Source organism: Chlamydotis macqueenii, chromosome 4, assembly GCF_036417535.1.
Source record: "Chlamydotis macqueenii isolate bChlMac1 chromosome 4, bChlMac1.mat, whole genome shotgun sequence".
NCBI lineage: Eukaryota > Metazoa > Chordata > Aves > Otidiformes > Otididae > Chlamydotis > Chlamydotis macqueenii.
This window is the reverse complement of record NC_141559.1, coordinates 61,761,274-61,788,015: the sequence shown is the minus strand read 5'-3', so window position 1 is coordinate 61,788,015 and position 26,742 is coordinate 61,761,274.

Here is a 26,742-nt window from a genome sequence, read left to right as displayed (position 1 = left end):
TCTTTTGAATGAGTAAAGAAGTCAAGGAACAAAGAATTAACTACAGAGCTCTTGGAAGAAAATAACATTTTGTACAGAATTGCTTCTGTAGCCTCAAGTCATCATCAAAGCATGGTGACAGGAAGTTTATGAAAGTTTACCACTTTGTAAGAATTACATATTTTTGTTGTTGTTATTCCTCAGTCATTTGAAAGACAAATATTGTTGTGCTTTAAAGTAGCAGAATCTTTTCTGTCACACACTAGGAAGAGTGCTCGGGAAAGAAACAAACTAAACAGAAAGAACTAGAGAGACTTTTAATAATCTGACATTAATATATATAGATTAAATTATCTCTTTTAATACAGCTTTTTAAAACCTATTTTCTTTGTTTTATAAGACTCAGTAAAAATTTCTCACATTGTCTACTTACAAAACATTTAATTCCTTCTCAATGAGTATTGAATAAGCTAGTGAATTACTTTTTTTCATTTACAATCTACTTGATTATAAATTACATATGAAAAGACCATTTATTAAAAATTTTTGCCCTGGTCTTGACTTATCTAGAAGAGCCTCACATAAAAGGTGTTTCATAACTTGAAGTCTTTTAAAAGACTTCCCAAAAAATAAAGACTGATAAAATAGATAATAACACAAATACCTATTGCATATAATTTTGGGGAGTTGCACTTTTTTTCCATAGACTATAACTGTAATTGTTTTACTTGTCATGATTATTTTACTCGTAATTACACCCTCTGGTCCAGGTGGCTAACCATGCAGACTCATAACTATAAACTATCACTGAAACCCGAAACAATTAAGAGCTAAGCTCTCAATTGTCTAAAATAGGATCTCAATTTTTTTAGGGATATTTATTTGTTCTTACTAGTCTATACTTTCCATAATCTTTAATTTATAGAACAACTTCTTATAGTAGATTTTTATCTCAAACATTAGAAACATGCATACCTGGCATATTACATATTCTGTAATGCTGTTATACTGGTAAATATAATAACAAAATAAGTAGATCTCAGAAAATATTGTATAATCACAGCATTTCAGCATCTTGATACCATCAATAGGTTTAATAGTTCTTTTCCTACCAAAAGACAGAAAAGTTTTTAATTATTATTTTGCTGTTATATTTTATGTATTTGATTTCCAAGAGCTTTCTTATTGCAATATTGCAATATTCTTATTTCTTTAGCACATGGAGCTTGTCTTTCTGCAGAAAGGAGAAGATCCATGCTCTGAACAACTGTACTCTTATTTGTAGGGTCAGCCTGCCTCTGGTTGAGGCTTGGCATGATAGACTGTAGCAATCCCAGTTCAGTGGGGATGAGCCATGTGTTGAATGTTTTCTTCTGGGAAGGTTTTGGACTTCACACCTAACAAGACATGGGAGACTGAGCCCAGTATCCGTCCAGGACAGGCAAAGAATGTAGATCTTAGTACAGATTGGTAGTTTCTAAGCATAGTATACTGTGTCTCATCTTCAGCTCAGAAAGTGCCATTTAAATAGATGTGCAAATGGTAATAAATAAGTGTTATGATGTGGCACTGAATAATGTGGAAGTCTCCTTTCTACTACAAGACCAGTCTTCCAAGCTACGAAATTAGAAATCCTGAATTCAGCTCAAACTCAGGTCCCTATTTTGTGACAGGATTTCTAAATTTCATGTACAACATAAAAGAATAGTTGAAGGACAATCTAGAAATAATGAAAACTGCAGCATGAGAAGCAGACTGAGCTCTCTGCTTTGGACACAGGAGTCTAGCTCATCTGGGACTCAATGAACACCAGCTTTCAGTTCCCTTCTAAATACTCTAAATAGAGCTTTTAGTCTGTGGACTGCTCTCCCAACTCTGCTCTTACAGGGTGTAAACTCTGGCTAACAAGTTCTCAGATTTCAAAACTTCATCATCAAAAATGTTGTTCCAGCAGCAGTACTAAATATGCTCCCAAAAACTGTGATAACCAAAGATGAATGGTCCAAAATCAGAAACTCAACTTTTAATCACATTTTGAAAGTTTTGAGATTAAATATCTTGGTTATTCTTAAACTTATAATTATCTTCTGTAATTTCCTTTAAAAGTTGGAGAGAGAAATAATCTTTTCATTCTAGAATGGAATTAATACTCCCCATCACAATTTCTACTTCCTGCCAAATGTAAATTTTCATTTTTAATCTTTTTCTCTTCTATATTTTTTTTTTTTTGCCAGTGGCACAGAATTTAGACTTCTATAAATTGAAATGTTTTATTCCTTATGTTTCATGCAGGAATGAAGCACAATGGTGCAATTCTGCTCTGTGCAAACCGTAAGGATATATAAGCTAATGATCAGTTTTGGCTTTCAGTAAGTAGAGAGTTTAGAGGTGAGGAACCCTTTATAAACAGGTGAAGTCAGCAAATTTGGAATAACGCTTTCTTTTTTTTTTTTTTTTTTTTTGTCAGGGAGTAGCTTATGCCCTGAAGCATGAAGGTCCTGTCTTTTATTAGGTACTAATTTACTTGAACTATATATTCACTTCAAATCCAAAACTACAAAGGAATCAGTTAATGTCTGTTTTAAACCAAACACATCTTTATTTGAGCTCTTTAATAGAAAAAGACAAATTCAGAAAGTGAAATTATACAATAAGTATTCAAAAGGTAAATTAAAGGTCAGTTTTAAGTCTCTTATTACAGTATCATCCTTTTTGCTGTTGTCCCTGGTGAGTCACTGGACCTTGTCTTCATGCTGTGGATAGGGAAAACTCTAAATCTAGTCTTGCTCTTTTCATCAGTTTTAATAGCACTAATAAATATTTAAATACTCATCTTAAAAAAATATTCTGAATACCTTACACTTTACAGTAGGAAATTAAGCCATTTACAAAGGACAAACTAGTAATTTCCACAGTTTATTCTTAAAGGAAACATCGTTTCCTGCTCAGAATAGCTTTTTATTTTCCTTCTTACCATCCATGTACCCCTATCAGGTTAAGTCTTCTTTCTCTCTTGTTCTTCTTCTGTTTAGATCCCCTTTAGATCTACTGTTTAAGAAGGACAAAGACAACTTCTTAAAATTCTGCTTATGTTCTTGGGAAATGTCATTTGTTTGGCACGGATCCTAAACAGCAGCACAGCTTGATTCCCTTGCACAGCCGTACACACAGTCAGACCTGACATTAGGAAGCTTTTTCTATGACAGGCATAAATTAAGCTGAAACTCAGTTGCAGAATAATGAAATTTTTTTTATACAATGTACAGTCTGAAAAGCAGATTCTGATGACTCTTTAGCAGGTTAGTTTCCTTTTCTAAACTTGTCTTTAAAAAGATTTTATAAAAATAGACTTTAAAAGTGTTCTGAGGGAGGGTAAGGGTTGGTTTTTGTTTGGGTTTGGATTTGAGTGTTTTGTGTATTTTTTTTTCCAGGTGGGGGAGGGGATGGAGTTGTTGGTTTTGATTTTCTGCCTGAGGACTTACTACGAAATAATTTATTCAAATCTGAATTGTCTTGTTGCAAGTGACCAAATTAATTTTGGCAGTACCACGTACACAGAAATTTTTAAAAACGTTAATGAAATATTTCTTCAAAGTTCACAATAAAAAAGTGAAGATCCCATCAGTTCAGGCATAGCAGAGCATATTATATTTAAAGGAGACCTATTTTTCCCCTCTTCCCCTCCTGTGTTGATATCAAGCCTGTTAATTAATCTTTTTCTCATATAGAAAGCTGTATGTGCCAAGTAGTATTCAAATAATAGAAATATTGCTGGCCAATAGCAATATTTCCTATGAGAAAATCAGAAATTGCTCAGTTTTACATAGATCAGCACTGTGGTAAAAGGCCATGCAAATAAAGTAAATAAGAGTATTGTCCACTCTTCACTCAGCCTTGTTGCCAACAGCAAGAGGGCTGCTGTTTTAAAAGTTGAACGGGGTGGGGGAAGAGGAGGGAGGAAGGTAGGAACAATACAAACACAAATGCATCAATTTTGTAGTAAGTTATTATTAGCAGAAGTTCGATACTATACATATGGGCAGTGTTCGTCTGGATCTAAGTTGGTAAGACTACTTGATGACCATGTTGTCAGTTCAGCAGGGACTCTGAGGGATCTCTGGACCATACTCTACTGTATGCAATCAAAATACCCAGAATAAACCAAAACCGTTTTCTTCCTCAACAGAAACAATATGGGAACTATTTTGCTTCCTCCAGGTAAATATGCCTTGTCTTGTAATGCCTGTCACTCTCCTTTCATATATAACACAACATATGAATATTTTTGACTTGCCAGTCATTTAATTTAACCAATTACTGGTTCTGTAGTTATGTTTTTTTTCTTCACGCTATCTGATGATGATGATGATGATATGAACTTCAACTTCTTTTTTTTTTTTAACTATGCACATGTTATACCATGAATGTGAAAAAAATATTTAGGAAAACAAATTGCTTCTGAAATTGCTTCTGAAAAAGAGTCAGTAAGTGCTGGAAAACCTGAATTTACATTCTGTCTTATTTTTTTATTACTATTTTGTTTCCCAGCCTAAAGCATGCTTACAACTAAAAAGTCCCTGGCTTTTGCTTCTTTTTAAAAAATGAAAACATAATCTCAAGTGTTTTGAACATAGTACAGAGTTGTTATTTCTAGAACATTGATCTCTCTACTTTTTCAAACTAATGGAGGTTCAAGTATGTTAGAGAATGAGATGCTCAGTTGGTGCTAATGGATAATATAGGTCTTACTGAGGGACGATATTAGCTGAGAGTGCATGTGATTGCACTTTTTTATGCTTGCTATTCCATTAGTAAATTAATTCAAAATGATGACTCTGTAGATTTCTTGATGAGAAGACATTACACAGACAAATATGAGGTAGATCACAAATCTAAAGGAAATTTCTATATTGGCTTCATAGAGGCAGCCCATAAGTATTTATGAGATGGAGGTAATGGAAGAAGTGATTTAGGAACATCACACTGGATACCTGCCGCTCCTGAATAGACATTGTTAAAAAGTTAGGATGAGTAATACTGATAATTAGATACTTTTATATATTTTCTATTTTGTTTAATTAGTATACTTACAGTGCAAGCCTCTTAGGAGCTTTGATATGTGTTTAGGTTTTCAACAAATTAACAGGCTTCTTTAAACTCCTTTTAAAGTTATTGTTTTAATTGGGGATTTGAGTGGGCAGCTTTTAATGTTTGATGATAAGTATGTCATTCCACTGAAGCTAATTAAGTATTTGAAAGGCTTCTTTACACCAAATGAATCATTTAAAAAAAAAAAAAAGCCAGGGAGAGGGAGAGAAGACATAGAGATAAAGAGAAAAGGTAGAGAACTTAGGGCCAACAGCTTCAATTTTAATATTTGTGTCTCAGAAATTGATGTTTCTGTCATGTTATTGCACTTTCAAATTAGTCCAATGGAAGTTAAATGCTGTATTCATATCTACATCTTGGTATTTAGCAATATTAAACAGTCTGATTTTGAAGTAAATGTATTCTTTTTGAAATTGAGTCTTTCAAAGTCACAGTTTACTGTAAGTAATATATTAAAAAGAAATACAAATTTGAACTTGATCTAGCTAGTCTACCTGGAGAAAATGTCTTTAGCTTAGCAGAACACTTATATTAGCTATGGTTTTGGCTTCTAAGCCCTGTGTAGTGTTTCATTTCTGTATTTCTGTATGTTCACATACCTGTATAAACAGGAGTAGGACGAACTACGAACTACTTTTCTGCTTTGTTGAAACAATAAAAATATCATGGTCCATTGTCTACACAGGAAAAAAAAAAAAAACAAAACCAAAAATGTTCCAAATGCCCTATCAAAAACCTCTCCAGAAGAGTGAGGAATAGGTTGTCACTGATTAATTTCTCACTTTTTGAGTAAAATAAGACTACATACTTCTGCAAGGACTAAGCCATCACAGCTGTGCTCTGTGCACTCTCCAGTGAAGCTGGGCAGTGCATTGAATAAGAGTTAGCCTTTTTTTCTTGGGAAAATCTCCTGTGGTCTTGAAGCCACACTTCTTCATACCTTCTCTTTGTCTACATTTCTTGCTGTGAGTTTGATTTTCCTTTCTGGGAGCAGTTTTAACAGAAGGGATGAAGAATACCTGAAATTTAGAATACCATAAAACCTAGTGACTAATTGAATTGTGACAGAACCAAATTTTTTTTTTAATGCTTTCAGGACTAAATTCTGTAAAATAAGGTGGATTAGATATAGTTGGGTTTCTTTATTTGACGCTATTTTTTGAATAAAAACAGTGAGGCTTCTTTTGAATAACTAATGTCTTTAAGGGTCAAGGTCTTCACACGCAATTTAAAAATAGAATACCTGGGGGCAAAACAAGCAAAAAATGTGTGAACGGAGGTGGAGTACCCATTCAAACACAAGTAGAATACAATTGCAGAGCCTCTTATTAAACTTGTATCTTTCAAGTAAAGATGTCAATATTCCTCCTTACCCTCACACTACTGTCTATTTATATTAATAATCTGTGCTGATTTATTTAATCTATATGAAGTAATAACTATATATTCTGTATAGAAATTTTCTTCATAGTCTATTTCCATGGCACGCACATCAATATATACACCACTCTGGTGCTATGTGTGCAAACTGTACCAGGGTTACCTGATGACTTCTCTGACAAAAGAAGCAGACAATTCAGTCTTCGAACACTCACAGTTGTACTTCAAGCAATTGTATTACAGAGTTCAACTAAGATGATTTGCAATATATCCTTTCTAATATCCATTTTCTACAGGTAATAAGGAGAAAGAAATCAGCTACCTAACTTCAAAGATGCATAACTGAAAACAAATCTAGATTTCTTTATAGAAAACAGAGCTCTCCTCAGTGATGGTCAGTTCCTTTTTAGAATTTAAGGTTACTACATTAATTATCAACCATTTCTCTTTTGGGATGTTTATAGTGATATTCTAGAAACAATTTAAGTGACAAAGTATTTTTCCTAATAGAAACTTTATCAAAAGATGTCTAACTTCAGGTAGCAACAAGTTGAGAAAAGTTTTTCAAGGATATCAAGATGGGAAGTTATTACAAATCACTGAAAACAAGGATTCGCAGGAAAGCAGTTATTAAAGACCTACTAATAGTTGGAATACTGATGTGTTTGAAATTAATTAGTATGAACACAAGAATAGCTTGCAAGCATCAGGTAGACACTTTCTTTGCTGGAATATTATGCCTCAAGTCAAGAAACTACAGAACTCCATATACCATGTATAGAACACACAGTGTACAGAAGGAGACACAACATAAATGAGAGGGCAAATAGTAATAAAAAGGAAAGCAGTATTTTTCTATTTTGGAAACGAAATAGCTTATTTCTTATTTATAGGATTTTTTTTGTGTATTACCCCTGCAGTTTCTTAGCAACCTGGTTTTCTGAAACCTTAACCTTGAAAAGGTGCAGCATGTGGAAAGGATTGCAATTTCCTATGAACTCAAATTACAGAGGTAGGAAACTGGTCAGTAAATGACTGCGAAATAGAGGTATAGCAAAATGTTCTTTTTCCAGCAAACAACTGAGTCAAAATACTCAAGCTTGATAACAGTTGTCTGCTAGCTTCTTTTTATCAAAAGGCTGAATATACTACTAGGCTCACAATGAAGAACAGTACAAGGGAAAACAGACAAAAATTCAACAAAGATTTGTAAATATAAAGTAATGTTTTAGAAAAGAGTGCTATGTCATGGTCTCATTCTAGGTGAAAACTGTACCCAGTACAATACAAAAAGGAAATGGGCAAACTTGTCTTTTTTGCTTATTCTTGGAATATCATCTACTAAATGTAGATACAGCACAGAGCTATTAATTTTTATGATTTTTTTTAATTCATAAAAAGAATTAACATAAGAGAAAAAAAAAGCTGCCTAATTCTAAACATTCTTATTTAGAGACAAAGAGTTAGAAAGTAAACATGGAGGATTTCTGTATATGAAGAAAGTAATGTTGAACTCAGGGTTTTGAGAAAGATTAGCTGAAAAACTTAACCCAGACAAGAAACTGAGCTAGAAAAGAGTAATGAAAGCATTTGAATTAAAGTTTTCTTAGCTTTTACTCAGTTATTTGGGGTAAAAATCTTCAATTTGCTATGAACAAGATTGTAATTTGCACAAGATGAGATGTAGGAGAATTTATGTGAGACGACTTAGTGACTAATGCACAAGTGATACATGTAAACATGGTTCATTTTTTTTAGGTTATGCTGTTAAAAGATTATTCTACTAAAAGACTGTAATTGAGGTAGCAAGTCTAACCTGTATGATTTCCTGCTACATCAACTAGAAAATGGTCTGTGATTAGAAACTAGCACATCATTTAAAGGTATGGTGAGAGTAACAGGATTAATGTTTAGAAAGTTTCTTAGGACTGCAGGTAAATGAGTTTATATTGTATTACACCTAGGTCATGAAAACAATCATCAAGTTCTGAATTATTTTCTCTGTCCATAGGAGTTTATATCTTTTGCTGTAACTTTTTGTGTTATTTTCTGCTGTTCTCTCTGATTGTCTAAACTCTATGGAAGTATTTTTTATACATATATTAGTATACATGAACATCAATTACTATCTATTTGAAAAACATTAATATATTGTTCACTCTCCAATTAAGGTCATTAAGAAGGTGCTAAGTAAGTATATCCACTAATGTGGTTCTTCTCAAGACAACTACCTCCAGTTCAAAGTTGGAGTTTACCATTATCATGTCTACTCCAGTTTTCAATCTTTCGAACAGCAGTATCCTCTAAGACAATAATTTCTCTTATGTGTAATTTACCCTTTCTTACCTTCTAAAAAGTTTAATAGGAACTATTTACAGTGGAAGGAATTTAAATTCTTAAATTGATGTTACTGCTACAAGGAAATAAATAATTTATTTGTGGAAAAAATATTTATTTTGGGGTTAGTTTTTCACTTCTAATCTTGAGGAAAAATCAGTATTGGGATATAGAATTGTAACAGTGAAGCCTAATATTATTTTGTTTTCATCCCCTTTTATATGCCTTATATAATATTTCCAGTTCTGGCTTTTCACAGTCATTTCTGTTTAAAAATCAAAATCCTTAAGATAAGTAGGTTCAGCTTATGAAAAACACTGTAAATAATCTTAGGAATGTCTTTCACAGCAACACATAATTGTTTTGCAAATGTAAGATCACAGATTTCAATGCCAGTATCTAACAGGAAAAGGAAGGGTATTTGGTGATCAAGGTGATTAATTGTTTGTACTCTTTTTTCTTTTTTTTTTCAAGGATAAAATAGATAAAACAACTTTTAGTCACTACGACAAGTATGATTTACTTGTCATAAGATAATTTTTTTTTCTTAGAATAATTTGCTATATAAATGGAAACTAAATTGGAATTTGAAACAAAATTGGCTTTCATTGAAAGAAATACTTTCTTGGAGCTACCTTTCAGGATGTAACTCTCAAGAATTAAAAAAACCTGCCCTTTTTTTTCAAAAATTGCAAGGTCATTTGCTCTGCCTAATATGTGAAGATTATTTTTTCCTGGTCTCTTCCTGTGTTCTAGCATAAAATTTCAACTCTCCCTGAAGTTGTCACCTCTGTGAGAAATAGAAGATAGAATCCATTCACCCATCCAATAGCCTGATTGTCTGATCTGTTCATGACTATTAAATGCTGTGAGATTCTCCATAATCCTCTTAAACATCCATTGAAGCCTATGAGGATAAGTGCCTAGATGAACAGAGTGGTAATATAACAAAAGAAGTAAAATGTAATTGTATAAACATTCTGTATGTATAGAACAATTACTAATATACAAGAATGAGGATATATAATAAAATCAACATGACATTAAGCTCTTTATTGCTTTTTCAATCATTAGTAATATTTTATTTTTAATATTTTAAAGCTTGAGTCTTTAAGGATTGTATTTTCAATCTTTTTTTTAATAACTATTCTGTACAGAAATGTACCTTTAAATAACAAATTGGTTGGTATGTTTTAGTAGAAACAGATGGCAAGCATGAATTATGAACAGCTCAAGAAAGATCAGCCTTTGACCTCATGTGCAAAGGAAGATTTTCCTGCTTCTGATTAGAGTAAGATAAGGCCATGTTATACTTCCAGGATTTGCGGCAACGTGGAGCAACTAATCTGAAACTAGGTTACTAAGCTAAGGAGTTGGCGCCTGCTTAAAATCAGTGTTTCAAGTGGTAGATTAGCAAAGTGGTTTGTTTGTTTTTTTTTTTCTCCTCCCAGGATCAGTAGAGCTTAGTATAACACATAAACATGTTGATGAATAGGTTAGAAAGTCTGTTACCAAATGAAGCAGACATTTTCCTACGTAACTCTGGCTTCTCTGGAGGCTCAGAGAAATCTCTGCTTGCTTTCAGCAAGCTACCAAGACAGGAAATATGTTTAGGATAACCAAGAAGATCTCCGCTGTAGGCAAGTGAATACAATTTTTGCCATGATTAGGCCACAGGCTTCGTATGGATCAGAATGAGCAAGGTCTCAGGTGTAGCTTGGGCTTGCCTTGCTCTGAGTTTGTGAAGTGGTTTAGCCTTAGTCAGGTGGCTTGTATCAGGGGTGCCGCTGAGAGAATACCTCATGGGGGACTTCAACCACCCTGAACTTGAAGGAGCACAAGTCCATGGGACCTGATGAGATCCATCGCGGGTCCTCAGGAAACTGGCGGATGAAGATGCCAAGACACTGGCCATCATATTTGAGAAATCGTGGCAGTCTGGTGAGGTCCCTGATGACTGGAAGAGAGTGAACATAACCCCCATTTTTAAAAAGGGCAACAAAGAGGACCCGGGCCACTACAGGCCGGTCAGGCTAACCTCTGTGCCTGGCAAGGTCATGGAGCAGATTCTCCTGGAAACCATGCTAAGGCACATGGAGTGCAAGGAGGTGGTTGGTGGTTGGTGACAGCTTCACCAAGGGCAGATCATGCCTGACCAATTTGGTGGCCTTCTATGACAGGTTGACAGCATTGGTGGACAAGGGACGAGCAACAGATACCATCTACCTGGACTTGTGCAAAGCTTTTGACACTGTGTTGTAGTTCAGCCCCGATTGGGACCAGACTACGCAGTCTCTCTCTCACTCTCCCCACCCTCCGAGAGAATAGGGGGAGATGATATAAGGAAAAACGGCTCGAGGTTTGAGATAATGACAGGGAGAAATCCTTAAAGTTACCATCATGGGCAAACAGACTCAACTTCGGGAAAACTATTCATTTATTTCTAAAACCAGCAGGATAATGAGACAGAGAACAACATAACCTCACCCCGCCCCTCCCTCTTCCCAAGCTTAACATTATCTCTACTACCTTCCCCTCCCGAGCGGCACAGGGGGGAAGAGGGAATGGGGGTTGCAGTCAGTTCATCACACATTGTTTCACGCCGCACCTTCATGGTTGGGGGAAGAACTCCTCACGTTCCTCCCCTGCTCCGTTGTGGGGTCCCTCCCATACGCCACAGTCCTTCATGGAACTGCTCCGGCGTGGGTCATCTCTTCCACGGAGTACAGTCTCTCCAGAACGGCTGTCCCAGTGGGCCCTCCACGGCCCACAGCCGCCTTCAGGCATCCACCTCCCCCAGTACGGGGTCCTTCACAGGCTCCAAGTGGATCTCTGCCCCTCCGTGGACCTCCATGGGCTGCAGGGGGACAACCTGCTCCATCATGGTTTTCACCACAGGCTGCAGGGGAATCTTGGCCAGGACCACATTACTCCTCCCCCTCTTTCTGAACTGACCTTGGCGTCTGCAGCCATTCCTCACAACAGGCTGGTAGATGTCTCTCAGGATCTTTTCTACATCTTATTCACTTCTCATCTCCTTTCCACTTCTTGCAGCCGGGCCGGACCGAGTAAGGCCCAGTCGGCCACCTGGCGAGAGGCCAGAGGGTGAGGCCTGCGAGGCCTATGAGGCCTGCGCTTCCCCCTGTGTGCCTCTGCCCCCGCTCAGCTTCTTCACATCTTCTCTTCTCTCTTTTTTTTTTCTGTTTTCCCCTTCTTAAATACGTTATCACAGAGGCGTTATCACAGAACATTCTGCTATCAATCGGCTCGGCCTTGGCCAGTAGTGGGTCCTCCCTAGGCCCGGCCAAGTCCACTGAACAAAGGGGAGTGACTTCTAGCAGTTTCCTACAGAAACTACCACCTTAGGCCCCCCCTCACTAAGGAAAACCACGACACACTGTTCCACACGACATCCTTCTCTCTAAACTAGAGAGGCATGGGTTTGATGGACGGACCACTTGGTGAATAAGGAGTTGGCTGGATGGCCGTACTCACATCGACGGCTCGATGTCCCACTGAAGACTGGTCACTATTGGCGTCCCTCAGGGGTCCGTGTTTGGCGCAGCCCTGTTCAACATCTTTGTCGGCGACATGGACAGTGGGATAGAGTGCACCCTCAGCAAGTTCGCCAATGACACCAAGCTGTGTGGTTCTGTCGCCACGCTGGAAGGGAGGGATGCCATCCAGAGGGACCTTGACAGGCTGGAGAGGTGGGCCCATGCCAACCTCATGAAGTTCAACCAGGCCAAGTGCAAGGTCCTGCCCCTGGGTCATGGCAATCCCAGGCACAAATACAGGCTGAGCGGAGAATGGATCGAGACCAGCCCTGAGGAGAGGGACTTGGGAGTGCTGGTGGACGAGAAGCTCAACATGAGCAGGCAATGCGCCCTTGTGGCCCAGATGGCCAACCGCATCCTGGGCTGCATCAACAGGAACGTGGCCAGCAGGTCGAGGGAGGTGATTCTCCCCCTCTACTCTGCCCTGGTGAGACCCCACCTGGAGTACTGTGTCCAGTTCTGGAGCCCCCAACATAAGAAGGACATGGGCCAGTTGGAGAGCGTCCAGAGGAGGGCCACGAAGATGATCAGAGGGCTGGAGCACCTCTCCTCTGAGGACAGGCTGAGAGAGTTGGGGCTGTTCAGCCTGGAGAAGAGGAGCCTCTGGGAAGACATGATAGCCGTCTTCCAGTACCTCAAGGGGGCTTACAAGAAAGATGGGGAGAGGCTGTTCAGTAGGGCCTGTTCTGATAGGACAAAGGGTAATGGTTTTAAGATAGAGGGAGGTAGATTTAGATTAGATATTAGAAAATTTTTTTTTTTACAATGGGAGTTGTAGAACACTGGAACAGGTAGCCCAGAGAGGTGGTGGAAGCCCTATCCCTGGAAATGTTCAAGGCCAGGCTGGATGAGGCTCTGAGCAACCTGATCTAGCCGGGCATGTCCCTGCTCCTTGCAACTCTAACCATTCTATGGTTCTATGATAAATGAATGCCACACAGTTGCTTGCTCACCCTCACCCTCCCAAGTGGGGGACAGAATCGGGAAGAAAGGAAAACTCATGGGTTGAGATGAAGATAGTTTACTAGAATAACAAAGGAAGATTATAGTTACAAAATACAGAGATACTGAAATACACAAAATGAATTATGCACAATTTCTCACCAGCCAATGACCTGATAACTGATACAGCCCGATCCAAGCAGTGATTATGGAAATAAAACCAAGCAGCAGGCAAATGAGTGAGAGAGAGAGAACTGTCCCTCAGCCAACCCCTACTTAAGTACTGAGCATGACTTTTATGGTGTGGAACACTCTCTTTGGCCAGTTTGGATCAACTATACTGGCTATATGTCTCGCAGCTTCCTGCATCTGCACGTTAGTGAAAATTGGAAGTTGGAAAGTGCCCTTGTCTCTTTAGCAACAACTAATAATGTCAGTGTATTTTTAACATTCTTCACATAAGAAATCCCATACTAAATCCAAAACATAGCAGCTATTGAGAAGAAAATTAACATCATCTCAGCCAAAACTAGGATAGTTGGGTTTAGCTATTTTAAGCAATTGACAGATTGTTCCGAGACAGGGTTTGGTAAAGTGAGTCTAAGTTGAATGGCAAGATAAATATTAGGGAGTCAATCCTCTTGACATATATAATGTAAAATAGTGTGAAAAAAAAAGATTAAAAAATTCTTAAATGTTTGTGTTGCTTTTGTTTATTGGTGGGTGGCTACGGTGGCAGCTTCTGCAAGAAGCTACTAGAAGTTTCCCCTTTGTGTGGTCGACTTGGCCAGGCTTAGGGCAGACCCACCACTGGCCAGGGCTGAGATAATTGGTGACAGAATGTTCAGCGATAACGCCTCTGTGGTAACATATTTGTGAAGGGGAAAAATAAAAAAAAGAAAGAAGGAAGAACTGAAGAAGCAGAAGTGGGGTTAGAGAGGGGGAGGCGTGAACCCTGTGAGCCTTTCAGCCCACTGGGAAGTTATTTTGTTCTCTTTCTCATTATCCTGCTTTGGTTTTATTAATAATAATAAATAAATAGTTTTCCTCAAGTTGAGTCTGTTTTGCCTGTAATGGTAACTTAAATGATCTCTCCCTGTCCTTATCTCAAATCTCAAGCCTTTTTGTTATATTATCTCATCTGTCCCTATTACGTCAGAGAGTAGCGGGAGTGAGTCGGAGACTGTGTAGCTTGCTTCCAAGCGCGGCTAAACTACAACAGAATTACAGCTTAATCACCAAGACAGGAAGATTTTTGGAACAGATGTAAGACCTATTCTTGATAAAATGTAATCTATCCTTTCAAGAGAATAGACTGTTATAAGATTAGAACTAGTTCAGAATGTCATGATATAGACATCCAGATAATCCAGAGGACATAATCAGGGATACCTATCTGTCTGTCTATAGACATATTCCCACTCTTTGCCAATGAAATACGCCCTATTACAGGCAAAACTTATGGTTTGTAAAAGAAACTGAAATCTATTAGTACCATTAAACCAGTGAAAATTTACTGCAACAACTCTCTAATTATGATACTTCTCTATTTTCTTGAGAAATTAGAATTGTAAAGTTATTAGAGGTAAACACCAAAGAACCATAGAATCATAGAATGTTTAGGGTTGGAAGGGACCTTCAAAGGTCATCCAGTCCAACCCCCATGCAAGGAGCAGGGACGTCCCCCACTAGATCAGGTTGCCCAGAGCCTCATCCAATCTGGCGTTGAACGTTTCCAGGGATGGGGCTTCTATGGGGCCCTGCAAGGCAGCAACAAGGCTAGGCAAGTTTGGGGAGAGGGTAGCAACAAGGCTATGAGCGAGGCTGCACGTACATAGGAAGGGCTATGAGCAGGGCTGCACGTACACAAGAAGGGCAATCTGCAAGGATTTGCGCACTAGGCATGGATAGGTGCATGGGCGCAGGGGGCAGGTGCGTTCGTGTGCGTAGTGGGTGTACGGGTATATATTGTGACGTGATGCAGCAGTAAATTGAGAGCTGACTCCATGGCATCCACATCTGTGTCTCTCTCCCCGGGATGGGATCCTGGTAGGGTAGGTCAGTCAGGGTGGGTCGGTCCGTTGTCGCGCGGCGACAGGGCTTCCACCACCTCTCTGGGCAACCTGTTCCAGTGTTCTAGCACCCTCATTGTAAAAAAATTCTTCCTAATATCAAATCTAAATCTACCTCCCTCTATTTTAAAACCGTTACCTCTAGTCCTGTCACAACAGGCCCTACTGAACAGTCTCTCCCCATCTTTCTTGTAGGACTCCAGACCTTGAGGTACTGGAAGACCGCTATAAAGTAGTATTCTTACATATAACGGTGGAATTAAATTTTTTTTCCCTTGACTTTGACCCTTGTGGAGGAGAATGTCAATAGATCCCAAAAATAGCATGGAGGCCATTTATAGATCAAGACAAATTTAACAGGAGCCCATGGATATGTGGATATATGGCCTGAATCTTCTGAGTCTTGTCTTATGTTTACAAGGTAGTTCCATAACTGAAAAACAATGAAGCAACTTTTTTTCACTTTGTCATTCTTTGCATAAATCCATGCATCTGCTTTGAAAAGTGCCCAAGACTCTACTTTTCCAAGCAAGGAAGAGATTATTTCATGATCATAGAATTCAGAGTAGGACACTAAAGAACAAAAAGCAAGCAAATTAGATGAGATTAATTACAGAACTGCAGAATTTTAGCAAAAATATATTTTTCAGTGTTTACATAAGTCTCAGGAATCTCTAGAAAGGTTTGAATAAATTATTAAGTACATGTTTATTTATGGACTGGATTAACTTTTTGCATTGTGTCTGGGCTTCCTCTCTCATCACTTAAATTAATCTGCTCTAAAAATAAGATATTTTTGTCTTCATATTGAACACTTAGATTTCTCCTTAAGACATAGTCATTGATAATATTAGCCTTTAAACTGACTGCAAAAATTTGTTGTTAACCACAGCCTAATACATTCCAGTTATTCAAGAGTCTCCTACATTTTGTTTGTTACACTGCTAGTCACTTTATTTGATTTATTAGTTCCAAGGAGGTAAGAACTAGGTAAATTTATCAGATTTTATCCAGCTAAGTAAATTGTAGACAAGTGTAGCAATGAGAACAATACATGTTTTATAAAAAAAAAAAAAAAAAAAAAAATAGGAGGGTTTATTACAAAACTAAAAGTCAAAAAATATAAACACAATGCAAAAAAGAATATATACCAGTGCTATGAGTTTTCAGGAATTTTTGAATAGCAGCGCCAAATTAAACTCTTTCTCTCTTTTCTTTCCTTACGACTAATTTTTCCCTTCTTCTATATCACCACCTGAACTTTACTGTAGTATTCATTTGTGAGGTTGCACTGTGCTTTGGATTATGGATCTCATCTTGTTAATTTTAATTTGTTTGTTTGTTTGAGATGTGTGTGTTTATGGGTTATCCATCCCTAGTAAATCAGTTTCACAAACTAATTCATTGCATGAATTAATAAATATGATTATACTATTGAGGCTGGTATATATAAATGTAAGTATGAATGTATAATATGAATATATGGCATTATTTATGTATCTATAAATATACGAAATACTTATTACACCTGCACTATTTAGGGAGTGGGGGACTGCAGAGAAAGTGTGGGAGTGAGCAAAGTAGTCAATTTGGGATACATGTGTTTGTATGACTGCCATATTTAGAACTTTATTTTTTAAGGTATACTAAGCAGAAAACTACTGTCACCATCACTTAAGAATTTTAGCTTACAGAAGCTGATTGGAAAACACAGTCTTATTGAATCTACCAGTGTTAATCTTACTACAACCAACGTCAGAAAAGAAATGAATGTGTCTTCATTTTTTTTCTGGTGAGTTTTCTCTTAAACTACATTTATGTCATTTATAATTCCTGTAGTCTCATCTTCTCAATCTTCAAAATGTGTATGATGTTTTAATTTTTTTGCTGCTATAAGTGAAGATTCAATGACAGATCACTTTCACTAGAGAAGGCTGAGACGACTACAGTCCCTTCCAAATTTACTCTGTGGGTTTTGGTTTCCCTTTGTCATGACTCCTCTGGAATTTATACTGCTGATGTTTGAGTACATTCATTTTCATTGACATGGATTTATTTGATAACTAAATAGTAAAGAGTTTTGCAACACTGTAAAAATTGCATGTTATCAAGCACACAATTTTAGTATGTTTTTTGCTTTTACTGGAAACCATACATATCAGTAGTACAAATGTTAGAGGTGACAAGCATTTTGTCCAAACTATTTTATCCTGAACTGTCAGTGTCACAACAATGCATAAGGGACTTCGGATTTAGACTAAGGTGTTAAAGTTTAAATACCTGCTGATGTATGGCTGTTTTGAAAACTGGAGAAAAAAAAATTGACATATATAGAAGCCACCTTCTATGATGAGATATATTGCCCAATGAATTGCACTATTTTTTTCCCCAGAAAAGGAAAATAAGGACAGAAAGAGCTCAGGCTTTCATATGGTGCAGCATGCTTGTGAGATGAAATATAAAATGAAACTGACTTGAAATATTTCGTATTTGTTCTACACACAAAAGTGTAGAGTTTTCTTTGTTGTTTTTTTAATATATATTTCAATCTAAGTGAAATCAAGCACAGCCAATCCATTTTGGTTTTAGTTTTTCTTACTTGAAATCTTAAAGTCAGAGAAAATTAGATATCTCTGTCTTTGATCTTGATAAAATCTAATATCAGTTTAAAATTCCCAGACAGTTTAAATGTATTTGCTTCAAATCCAAGCATGAGACTGAATACAGATAATAAAGCTATCATTCCTGTATTTTACTATTAGCATATCTATACACTACTACACTGCAATGCAGTGTGTTCATAACTGAGTTAGAACATCATGACCATATGCCCAGCACTGCAGGGAAAGTCTATCTGGGGGTTGAGGTAACATGGAACAGCAAGTAAATTATTGTCGGAATTACTAAAGGCTGAAAACTCTATTTTACAACAAAGAACAATCAAGATTTTATCTTAATTGTTTAAAAGATTTAAGAGATTTTGTTACCAGATTGACAATATCATTCAACTGTAGCACTTAAGTGTTAATTAAACCATTGAATGTTCATGATTGGTAGTTAGGTGCTATTATTCACTGTGGTTATGTTATCTGTTACGGTGGCATAAGGTACATAAGAAGATTTCCTGCTTTGGATGGTAATAGAGCACTGCAAAATGAAAATTATGTTTCTCTGTTCTGAGTTTCAGTTGCTTTTATTTTTTTCTATATATTTTTCTATATATTTTTTTTTCTATAACCTTTGAAATAATCCTATTTTTTTTTGGCCTAAAACTATTCTTCATCTGACATTTTTTACACCTTCCTGTCCATAGGCTGCTAGCTGGAATTACAATAAATCTGCACTAAATAATTCAGTACCATGATAGAATCATAGAATCTCACAGGTACCTGATGTCCTCAATAGCTGATAAAAAGAACTTCATTTAAAGTTCTGGGAGTTCATGAGTGTAATGGCATGTGTTACACAAAAAAATCTTTATGAAACGATTATTATATAAACAAGTGATACATGAAGAAATGGATCAAAACATGCTACAAAAACTCACAAATGTCAATATTAAAAGATCAGAAGGTGATGATTTCTAGTAAAAAACAAAGATAAATTCACCATTAATGGGAAGAAATCTATTGCAAGAAGTGTTTCTAAAATCCATCTCAATTCCGAGTTTATTTTTTTATGAGTCTTGTGGGCTGTCTATGTCGTGTATGTTGGTTCTGATGTCATGGGAAATATATCTTCAACAGTGAACTTTTATCTGCCCAACAACTGTATTTGTTGTAACTCAACTAAAAGGCGTCTGAAGTTAGTGATGGTTAATGTCAGTGACAGGAGTCCAGTCAACTGCTCTTTTATTGTCAACAGACATTGTGTTAGTGGTTGAAGGTCCTTGACCTGTGCATCATAGAATCATAGAACCGTTAGTGTTGGAAGGGACCTTTAAAGGTCATCTAGCCCAACCCCCCTGCAAGGAGCAGGGACATCTTCAACTAGATCAGGTTGCTCAGAGCCATATCAGCTTTAATTTTAGTCACTCTGGTCAGCATTATGACAATACCTCAAAAAGAACAATATGATCTGTATTGATTAATAATGTAACAAATGTTTACCTAAACTTAACAAGAACTTGAACTAATATTACTTCATGAGAGGATAGGAATAAAATAGAAAAATTAATTTTGAGGTATTTATGTCATATTTTATGTCTTATGTTTATGACATATTTTCATCACTTTCCAGGGACTTAATGAGAATTAGCTGATGATACATCCCTAAGAGAAAACTATTCACTACTTCTAAGGCTAGTGTAAAAAAGACTGAAAACACAATAATTCAATGTTAGCGGTAAAATAACTTACCAGTAAAAACTAAATATATAGATTCATAGAATCATTAAGGTTGGGAAAGACCTCCAAGATCATCATGTCCAACCATCAGCCTAACACCACCATGTCCACTAAATCATGCCCTGAAGTGCCATGTCTGCATGTTCTTTGACCTCCAAACATGGTGACTCCACCACTTCACTAGGCACTGTGCCTGACCACTATTTCAGTAAAGAATTGTTCCGAGTATTCAATCTAAACCTAGCCTGCCAAAACTTGAGGCCATTTCCTCTCATCCTATCACTAGTTACTTGGGAGAGAGACCAACACCTGCCTCCCTACAACCTCCTTTCAGGTAGTTGTAGAGGGCAATGAGGTCTTCCCTCAGCCTTCTCTTCTCTAGACTAAATAATCCCAGTTCCCTCAGCCACTCATCATAAGACTTGTTCTCCAGACCCCTCACCAGTTTCATTGCCCTTCTCTGGATGCACTCCAGCAACTCGATGTCTTTCTTGTACTGAGGGGCCCAAAACTGAACACAGTACTGGAGGTGCAGCCTCACTAGTGCTGACTACAGGGGCACAATCACTTTGCTACTCCTGATGGACACACTGTTCCTGATACAAGACAGGATGCTGTTGGCCTTCTTGGCCACGTAGGCACACTGCTGGCTCATGTTCAGCTGGCTGTCTACAAACACCTCCAGGTCTCTTTCCACCAGGCAGCTTTCCAGCCACCCTTCCCCATGCCTGTAGCATTGCATGGGCTTGTGACCAAAGTGCAGGACCTGGCACTTGGCCTTGTTGTACCTCATACAGTTGACCTCGGCCCATTGGTCCAGACAGTCCAAATCCCTCTGCACAGCCTTCCTACCCTCGAGCAGATCAACACTACTGCCCAGTTTGGTGTACTCTGCAACCTTAGTGAGGAAGCACTCAATCCCCTCAGCCAGATCGTTGATAAAGATGTTAAACAGAACTGGCCTCACCACTGAGCTCTGGAGAACATGTCTTGTGACCAGCCACCAACCAGATTTAACTCCGTTCACCACAACTCTCTGGGCTCAGCCATCCAGACAGTTTTTAACTCATTGCAGCGTACACCTGTCCAAACCATGAGCTGCCAGCTTCTCTAGGAGAATGCTGTGGGAGGCGGTATCAAAGGCTTTGCTGAAGTCCAGGTAGATAACATCCACAGCCTTCCCGTCATCCACTAGGTGCGTCACCCGGTCATTGAAGGAGATCAGGTTGTTCAAGCAGGACCTGCCCTTCATTATCCCGTGCTTGCTGGGCCTGATCCCCTGCTTGTCCTGCATGTGCCTGGTGAACACACTCAAGATGAACTGCTCCATAATCTTCCTTGGTACCGAGGTCAGGCTGACAGGCCTTTAGTTCCCTGGATCCTCCTTCCGACTCTTCTTGTAACTGGGCATCACATTGGCAAGCCTCCAGTCATCTGGGACCTCCTCTGTTAACCCGGACTGCTGAGAGATGATGGAGAGTGTCTTGGCAAACTCCTCCACCAGCTCCCTCAGTATCCTTGGGTGGATCCCATCCAGCCCCATAAACTTGCACATGTCAATACAGATTATTAATAATACTGATTTTAAACATCCATTGTTTTCAATGTTCATGTTAAAGTGCTAGATGTTCAGTGGTTTTTCTGTCACATTTCCTGCTTTTAGTAAAATGGCTGAGAGTATTCCACAGTCTAGAGTAATACAGTATTTTATTTTACCAGTTCTTTCCTTCAGAAGATACAAGGAAACTTCTTCAAAATTCTTAATGTTAAATTAAACTCCCTGTTATTTTTCTACAAGCCAGAGAGTAGTTCTTATTACTGTAAGACTTTGGAAAACACTTATTTCTTTATCCTTGCATCCAGATCTGCAACCTCTTTCTTTTATGGAGGTCTTTTTTTTTTCCTCTTAGATATTACACAAAATATGATATTTAGTCTTTTCCCTAAGTTATAGTGTCCTGACTCACCACACTGTTTGCATGTAAAAAATGTCTTACTATGCAGTTTTAGTTTTGAATACTTCAGATGTGTTCAGATAAATTTACAATTAGATAATTATAGTATAGGCAAAGTACTTTGTAATGTTTATAAAGGCATTGGTGAAGAAACGAAAACTTTGTCTACTTACACATTGATAAGATGAGGAAAGATAGTCCTTTTTATCCATCTATCCTGCTCTAGTATTTTCTAACTTGCAAAAGTCACTTCAGTTTAGAGTTCAATGAGATAAATTGAGTTGATTTTATACCTTGTTGCTACTGAAAGGTATAGCTACTCTTGCATCTCTATGCTCATGGCTTCCTCACTTGCACTTCTTTGATCCCCAGTGAGCTAATTCTACTCACTAAACCAATAGAAACTAATCCAGAAAAAAACTAGAGAAGTAGCAGCTTATTGTTGACCTAATGCGCTGGAACTGCTCACCAAGAGGTCAAATGAATGACAGAATCTGCCGAAGAAATGAAGCATAACTTTCACTGAGAAAAGAGGAGGAGGAAGTAGGACTACTGATTTAGTGGCAGTACCTTGATTCATCAATTCATCTGCCCTGTCTGATTGTATCTGGAGATTGCACACAGTAAAGAAAACATTTTGTGAGGATTATGCTAGTTTATGTGAACTATCTCTGAAGTTCTCTAGAGGAACAAACACCTGTACTCAGTTGTACTCAGTTTCTTTGTTTTATATTTTACTTAGATTCTTTTTCTTAGATTCAAATGCATTTTTTTAATATATATTTCCTGTACCTTACTGACTTACTGGAAACAAGTAAGTTGTTGAAGTGATTGTTGTTGAAGTCACTGGGAAGCTAAGAAGCAGTTCTTCAAGTCATTTCTACTTCTAAAGATACAGATCACTAGAAAAGGAGATAATCCTGCCGTTTATCATCACCAGAAACACACAGTGCTGCCTTTTATCCCTTGTGTCTTGTTCATTTATTGGAATGGTCCCTGAGATGATTTAACTCACTTCCTTTGCAGAAAATCAATCCAGAAAATAATGCCAAAAAGATGGCTATTTTTTTCTTGGATGAGTACTTTGAATTCATTCAGAAAAGTGAATGAAGAATCCAGAGCCACAACAAGGTAAGTAAAATATCAAAAAAGTAGGTTGATACAAGGGAAGCAGTTCTGAAGATGAGAGAGGACAGGAAATTTCATCTTTCACTTTACTTCTGGTGGTGTGAACTATCAGGTTGTTATTGGAAATAGAATCACAGCATGAGTTTTCATCTCTCAGCTGGAAGTGTTTCCACTACTGAGCTTTATACTTTATTTAAGTATACATGATAGAGATGTATCAGATAAAACCATAAAGCTTGTTTGAGCTACTCTCTGAAAGAAAACACAATGAAAATGAGCGATTAGGTGTGACAGTAGATTACATAGAATTATCCATGCAACATTCAGCATCTTTCTTCTAAGGTAAGGTAAGAATTTTGCTCTCCTTAATATACAAAAGAACTGGAAATAAATAGTGTGATCATCACCTTGTTTGATCTGAGGGCAAATGTAGGTACAAAGTACAACACAAGCCAACAGTGTACATGTAGGGCAAATAAGAGGGAATGGCATCTTGGGAAGCTGACAAAATATTTTTCGCCGGGAAGTTCATGCAGCACCAGAACAGGTTTTTCCAGAGAGGATGGGGAATTTACATCCCCAGAGGCTTCAGTTAGTCAGATTCTACTTAGGCAAGACTGAAGATTCAGGTAGACAACAGCACAATTGACCTTAATTGGTGTTCCTATTATCCTGTTTTGAGCCAATTGGACCACAGACCTCCAGGGAATCCTTCAATCAACATTTATGTGATTCTGTAGTTCCGTGACTATCCTTTTTTTTTATGCTTTTTTTTTTTTTTTTTTTTTTGCACGTTCACCCTCAAATTGTAAGGGTTGGAAAGGTTGACTTGAAGTCCTTCCTTGTGTAGGATCTCAACCCGGAATGTTGTTTCCAAGTCCTTTGACTATTTTCTTACCACTATTGTTCATAAGGCTTTGAATTAATACAAATAGAATTACAAATTTAAATAAACCATCATCTCCATAATTTTTAATTATATTTCATTTCATTTTAAGGTTGGTGGTCAAGGACTCCTCTAAGAAGTTGACTGAACTAATTATAAAACCAATTCTATAATCTTTGATTCTTATCAGGAAAATTTATATTATCATGCAGTGATACTGCAGCCCTCTAGAACTTAACAGAGCAAGATCCTCAGCATTAAACCCTAATTTAAATGGGACATTTCATAGCAGATTCAGCTGCCTTTTTCATGTTTCCTTTAACAATCTCACTCCTTCTCAGCAAGGAGTTGAAATGCCTGTGTACAGTAAGTTCTGACGGGCTTTAATTTGTACTCAGAGAACAATAAACACTGTATTTTTATGAATAAATACTGTACTTCAATAACTTTTCTGCATTGATTTGTTTACTTATTTTCTGATGAGGTTTTGCAGGATGAAGTTAGAAGACAACACAGAAATAAATAAATGCAGATTGGCATCACTTGATTAAAGTTACAGCCTTTTCCATTATTTCCCTCATTTGCACATATTAAATCATGCAGCCACACTGACACATTTAGTAATCAGTGGCACAGAACCAATCAAGTTTTGTGGAGAAATATTTAGGAATTTTCTCCAGCCAGAGCTCAAAGTTTTTAATGTTGAATGAACTAGTCTATCCATACCTGAGGTCAATAATGGCCAAAAGTCATTATTAAGTGACTAGTGTTGATGTTTGCAAAACAAATTTCTGGGAGAATTCCAGAAGAAAAGTGCAAATATCTGCAGATTCATTGGCAGGGCAAGATAGACTCATCAAAAATGTGACTGACTTTTTAATAGGAGTGACTACACTTTCAGTTGTGCTGCCTTCTGTCAGTCTCAATGATAGGCCTCATTTATAGTGTAGCGCTGTAACCTAGAAATTCTCTGTCTAAATTTAGGTATTTTGAGAAGAAAATACAAGAAACATTAACTCTGTATATCGGTAAGTGTATTTTAATAATTCATTCTGGCTGGCTGTCTTTGAGAGTTTTTTCTGCATTTCCTCTTACTCAGATTAAAATTATGAGTATGATATATAATATTATCCAGATAACTTATTTGCTACTGTTTGCAAATGAACATAAAAGAAAATAATATAAAGCCAAAATAAGTATTTGAGAACTCAAAACATGTGGAATTTCAACCTGATGATCACTGCAGTATTTGTTGAGCTCACTATACTTGCTGAACTAAAGTATTTTTCTGTGCAACAGTCTAAAAGAGTTGTCATCTTCGGAAAAATATACAGAATACACCCACAGAGCTTAAGTAAATGCTGACATTGAAATGTCTGTTTTATTCTTAATTTCTTTCATTTGGAAGGTATTCCGTATGCTATTCTGCTGTTCAATGGAAAAAGTCATCTGCTCAAATGGAAAAGTCAGTAATGGAAGTGTTAAAGCAGTCTGTCAAGAGGATTTACGTTAGACTAGAAAACAGTAAGACTTTCTAACAGCTTCCAGTGTTATATGATGTCTTCTTCTTACTGTATATGTAACAACTAGAATCTTATGGAACTTTCTAAGATTAATTTGCATCTCCTTTTTAAAGTTTTAAATAAAGCTTTCATTATTTACAATATAACTACAATTTACTCTTATCAGTGTTAAATAGTAAAACAGTTGTGCTTTATTTATAAACTTTCGGAGAACTTTTTTGCCAAAATTTACTTTGAAATAGAGCAAATGACACAGTTCGATATAATAAGAAAAGAGGAATGGGTATGTTTTTTTTTTTTTTTGTCATCAGCACCGGGGATCTATTTGATGAGGAGGTCATTGATAGGTAAAAACTGCAATGATAACTATAAAAATAACACATAAGATGGCAGTTCTATTTACTCTCATATCCACATTTAGAATAGCAGTAAGAAAAAAAAAATCAAACCCTTAGGGTATTACTTGATTTAAAGTATTGACTTCTAAACTTGACAGAGCAAGGTAAAATGCTGGGAATGAAAGTTTATTGAAAAGGTGATAGGGTTAATACCCTTGTAGGTGTCCTAGTAAGTGAGAAAAAAATAAAGCCATTGTTGTAATGTGGGAGAAATAGAGCACATTTTTCAGCTATCTTCTCTTCTGGATAATAATTTTTAAAACTTCAAGGAATAACAACCTCCCTTAAGATTTTCTGAAATACTTGTATTCTACTGAAAGGTAGAGATATAGGACAAAATGAAATCTTGAGAGGTGGATTATGCTTCATATTTATCAAAGTCACCTTTTACTACCTCAGAGTCCTCTATAATTATATCCCATGTGTAATGTATGTACTGTCTTTTCCCAAAGAATTCAGAAAAGGAAATAGTTGCACAATCTTTTTTTTTTTTCATTTTTTTTTTCTCCTCAGGAAGCTTATATTGTCTGTGAGTTTTTGTTATTATTTCATTCTGTTCTAGTTTGATGTTAACCATTTCCTGGAAAGTTTTGAGATTCTTGAACTGTTCTGGATGCAGAAAAGCTATAGATACTTTTATATCTTGGAGCTTCAAATCAAACTAGTCATTATTTGTGTGGTGAATCCCTACAGGGTTAAAATTCAATATGCCGTGTAAACAATGAACAGGACACAAAACTACTATCTTCATTTTATAAACAAGTAGCTGTATATCTAAGTCTGGATCTAGCACAGTAACAAACAATATCAAATCGGTATGATTGGTATTGCTTTAAATTTAGCTAAATTTTCATTCATTTCACATTTTCAGAGTACTAGAATTGTTCAGTTTTATTGGTTAAGTTACTAACCTTTGTTTATTAAAATCTGATGAACATCAATTCTATAGAAAGCAAAGCATCTAAACTTATCCAATTCACCTACAATGTTAATTTATTTGATCTATATGGATCTTACAAAAACATATTACTTTCAACCCAGCAGTTATTCCATGATTGAGACCTTCTCCTTATTCCCTATACACAATAAAATATTATGACCTCTTCTGCAGAATTTTTTTTCTAGGCACT